This window comes from Buceros rhinoceros, unplaced genomic scaffold, assembly GCF_000710305.1.
Source record: "Buceros rhinoceros silvestris isolate BGI_N320 unplaced genomic scaffold, ASM71030v1 scaffold12293, whole genome shotgun sequence".
NCBI lineage: Eukaryota > Metazoa > Chordata > Aves > Bucerotiformes > Bucerotidae > Buceros > Buceros rhinoceros.
The window spans coordinates 39,209-44,495 of NW_010401852.1; positions in this window are offsets into that span (position 1 = coordinate 39,209).

The following is a 5,287-nucleotide window of genomic DNA, read 5'->3' on the forward strand; positions in this document are numbered from 1 at the left end:
AGCAGGACGATGGGTTGCTTGGCATCTTCTCCCACCCGAGAATATCTAGTAATTGAAAGACTGTGATAATCTCCTATCACTGTTTACAGGGTGGAACACTGCAATCTTACACAGCTGAATAACCATCACAAGATGTTTTTCTTCATAACCTGTTGTTACGTCTCATTTAAAATGAAAATGTACTTCCACTATTAGGGTATTCATTCTTTTCGCTTTGATCTCCAGTGGGTGGAAATCCTCAGAGCTAAACCACATTTTCATCGCCTATTACACCAAATTTTACATAATAACAAATAAACCAATAAAAAAAACCCTGCATAAAAGTCTTTAACATGTAGAAAATGAATAAATTAAAACAGGAGCTAGAGGTCATCTAATGAAAACAGCAGGCAAAAGATTCAAAACAAAAAGGTGCGCTTTTTCACGTAATGAAGTTGTGGAACTCCATGCTCAAGGTTTACAGAGATTCAAAAAGGGATGGGAAACTTTCATTAGAGAGAAACCTGCATCTGGCTGGCAGGTCCCTGAGCTGCAGATGGCAACCACTGACGCTTGGCTGCCTTCTGCTCTCCTCACTGCCACCCACTTTAGCCGCAGCTGGAGGCATATCAGCGCCAGGACTGACCGCTTTGTGTTTGAACAATGTTTAAAAACCCCCCATCGAATCACAGCTCTGTGCAACAAGCGGCACACAAGGAGCAATTTCTAGCGCGTAACACCCCGCTTTATTGGTCCTACCCAACTTAGGTGCTGCGCTGCACGTCTGCAAACGCAGCCTACCGGCACTTATCTACATCTGTTGGCATGACACAGGCTTCGTTCATTTGCAACACGCTTCTGTAGCCCATCTGCTAAAGAAATACAAGGCGATGAAATAACGGTAGCCGTCGTACGACTCGCATGTTGGGATATAAGAGAGATTCATCTATGCCAGAGCCACGTCTGAAGAAAGCAGGCTTGCTGTGCTGATTCTTGCTACAGGCATGGAAAAATTGGCTTTTATTACTTTCGGTGGTGTGTAATGTATTTCTTGTAGCACACAGGTAAAGCGGGAGATGGAGACTGGCAAGGAGGCTATTATTTTTGACAGGTCCAATTTATTGACACTGTTAGTAGCTAATTGACACATTAAAGTGCTGAACCATGAACATATTTACCCGGAGGTCCTCTAAACTTTTATTTATGTCTGAACCTCCTAGGAGAAACAGTAAATATTCACCCCAACCGAAATAACCAGCATATGTTAGGAACCACAGGGCTGAAATTCAGCTGTTTTGAAGGTCAATAGAATAGGTAGAGGGTAGTGAGACAGCAAGAAATAATTAACTCGCTCACCCAGAAATCATTTTCAATTATAAACAGCATGGGCTGGAGGACTGCTCCGTTCTGCTGAATGAATAACCTTTCTCACTAAATATTTCACTGAATTCTACAGTGGGACTTGTTTCAGTGCACCACAGCCATCATCCGACTGGCACGCATTTTTAAAACAAAATATATGAAAATAAATTGCAATCTGCTCCAGTAACGTGGGAGAGCGGAAGACTCTGTTAGTCCCAGTAGGTTGACTGGAACGTTAGGAAGCACGAAGGGGTGAAACAAACCTTTTCACCAAACCCTGCCTCCTGTCGCTTGGACCCTAGGTTAAAACTATGGGTAGCATTTGGGGGTAAGAAAGAGTAACGGAGCTTTTCCTTTGTTTCCTAGAAAGTAAGAACATTACATTGCTTACCAAGGCTTATAACGCAGAGAAGTGTAAAGGGGAGCTGCATATTTCTCCACTCAACACCGAAGACCGTCCCCTTTCCAAATGTGGATTGTCTGCCTTTGCACCAGCTTCCTCTAGGAAGCTTGTCAGGTACCTATCACCCACCCAAATGAAGCTCCCAAGGAACAGAAAGCTTTATGTGTGTTTTAAACAGACAAGCAGACAAACACGCATTACTCATAAAGTCATGTTTAGCAGCATTCCAAGAGAAACCTATTTCAAGGTGTTTTTTTCTTTTTTAAACAAATGTGTTTTGTCTTGCATTCAAATTAATCTTGTTAGCTCTTCATCTTTCTTGGCTCACTGCTCTCATGCTTCCCTCTCATGCTTACAAAGAGTTAGGAGGAATTTCTATATTTGTATGTCATATGACAGTCAGAAAAAAGAATATGAGCAAAGTTCTGGGGACTGTCACTTTCACAAGCAAAGCCTCTGGTGGCATCTTGCAGCACACATCTGTGAAGCATTAAGAGGTTGCCTTACAGGTACAGCACAGATTCCTTCTAAAAGTGCACACTCATTGCTTTTGCATGTTTTTCTAAGCTCAAATACCCTCTTGTAGCTCATAAGTAAATTTTTGTTCAGCTCTGTTCTTGCAAAAGGTCATCGGATACACCGTTGTCAACACGGAAACTGGTACATCCTCTTTTGGGGAGGTGGTTTCATCAACAAGTTTCCACCTATGAACAGTAACACATGGAATCAAACCCCAAATGATGGTAAGTCCCACAGGAAGCAAGAATATCTTTGCTTGCCCATGGGACTGAGCGCTTAACAAGAACTGGCCAAGCTGATCTCTTGTACAGGAGTGTATAAAGGTGGAAGGGCATTGCACCCAGTTTTCTCTGGTGGACGCTCATGTGGAGCAATGGCCTAAAAGCCATCAGGGCGGCCCCGCTGCCGTGCCACCCTACAGCAATCTGGGGAACATAGTCCAAGACCACTCCGTGATGCGAAGCAAAACAAGGGGAATGAGGAACCATCTCCGTATCATTCCTGACCCAAACTACGACACTGCTTCTGAAGAAGGAACATCTTTTTCTGCACCCCACAGGAGAGCCGCAGCAGCTGACATGGTGATACCCCAATTTCTTATCCCTCCATTTTGCCTCTGATCCTCTGGCAGACATGAAGGCCAGCAAAACCCCAAGGTTTCCAATTTGACAAAAAACATTTCCGTAGAAGAGGAACTGCTCTGTGAGGCAAGTCCTCTCCAGCTACGTGAGGCCTTCCTCACAAAGCGGAGCCATCTTCCCCTAGGATAACATTCCTGGTAATTTCCCAGTCCTGCCCTACCATTTCAAGGAGAGCAACGCGTTATCACCACATGGATCTCTATAGGGCTATTTTTTCACAAACAATTCCAGGAAAACAGGACACCATTATCTGCCCATCTTTGTGTCTTCCGAGTCCCGCACCTGAGGACAGAGTGAGGAAGTTCCCATGTTCCCGAATACAGGGAAAGGGATCTAGATTAGCCACGTAAATTTGTGCAAAGAGGAAGAGGGGGGAAGGGAGAGGCTACTTGAAGGCCGAGGCAGATTTAGCTGCATGCTGACATCCTTCTAAGCCATGGGTGACACACAGCAACCCTGAGGTATGCTCCTGCACCAGAGAAGACCCAGAGCAAAAATGGGACGTACACAACCACTGTCAGGCACTAAGGGGTTCCCAGCAGAGCACGTAACTGCGAGGCAGGAGTCTGGGCTAGGCTAGCTACTGAAAGCACCTCTGGCTGTGGTGGCTGCCCCTCCGCTCTGACACAGCTTGCCCGGCCTGTGCTGTGGGGCCAACACTGCTCTCTCCAGCCTGCCTGTCATTTGCCTTGAGCCTGGGTACCAGGATCTGGCCCCACAACATATAGAAATGTTATTGAGAAACACTGAAGCTAAGAACCTTCCACTAACTGATAAACAGTCTGGCCAGGAGGATGGGATAAGGCCCTTCCAGACGTGCATTAGCGCGCTGATGGCTGTGCAGAAGGTGCCTCAGAAAGTGATTCCTTGGGCAAGTGAAATGTGCTTCCCAACACACAAGGTTTCAATGCTCCAGAGTTTGGATGAAGGGGTGGTAAGGACTTTGCTATCAAGTTACTTCTTCTTTCTGGAATTTTAAATGGTCCCAATTCTGCACACTTTGCTTGTAACTACCCTTTTCTTACTCTGAAAACAGATTAAGGACAGTTAAACAATAGATTCAGTGGATTCAAAAGGTTACGCACTGGTGATCACTCCACGCCCACCTACACATAGATGACAGCTCCTTGCCCAAGCCTGGAAACCACGTTCCCAGCTGCTACACTTGACCACTGGGTGACTGATGCCAGCAGAGGCCAGCCAGCTCTCCCTCCCCTTCAGAGGCACCATGAGGGGTGCCACCATGGGGCCAGGTCAAAAGAAGGTCTGGGGAATGATACTCCTCCATCCAAGGGAAGCATCCTGCAATAGTGATGCTTAAGTGTTGCCTGCATTACCTTTTTTTAGTATCTTGACCTCTTTTAGCTCTTTGTACGTAGAGAGGTTAAAGGTTTTCTGATACTGGTATTAATTAGCTTTGTGATAATATTAACCCCTGCTATGAAATAGTGATTCGATTAACCGACTTTCTTTTCCTTTTAAACAAACCTTTCACACCAAAATCTGCTCCCAGACTGCAGTGCAAAGGGAGTGTCTGGCCAGATGGTGAACAGCAGGCCTGATTTTTTCTGAAGTATCAAAGCTACTGGGACATTGTATATTGTATTAGTTTATGACTATAAAAACTTGGAGAAGGTGCTATAATCTTCCCTCCCTTTCTCTACAGTCACTCCTGGGGCTATAAACTGATGCCATCCACACTTCTGCTCTTTCCACTAGTGCAGATTACCAACTAAAAGTAGAGTTGCAAAGATTTCCTGCAGTGACCCAGTTCTCCAGTTGGGCTTTCTTAAAGGGCAAAAATATTTCCCCTTAACCAGGGAAGAAACGCTGCACCAACTCAATCTTCAGTTTCAAGCACTATAGCCAAACTTTCACCTTTGCTTCAAAGTAACACTGCCCTGAAAGTAAGCTGAGCTACGCACCGCTTTTGCATACCTTTGCCTCCAGCTTTTACACTGTCATTTATCAATCAAGCAATTATATCCAAGTTAATAACCGCTTAGCAAAAAAAGAAAAGGAACATTAATTAAAACAAAATGACACCAAGGCTTGTTCTTCTCCACCAACCGTTGCAAAACCCTAAATGACGGCTGGCAAACCCATAAAAAAGAGAGAAATGTCACAACAGCTGGAAAATAAATTGGCAAGAAAATTTCGCCCGCTTTCTTCTTGTGTCAAATCCACATGCACAGAGTCAGATGTGAAAAACCAAAGCAGGTAGCGGCAAGCGAGAGAGGCCAAACCGGACACTTAGGCACCAAACGAAATCTCAGTTGGTGGGTTTTAGGGACAAAATCTCGCCTCCACGGCTACGCCCTGCCACCTATGAGGGGACACGAGGGTCAGCCCCGCGTGGGAGAGTCCTGCGCCGGGGTCCCGC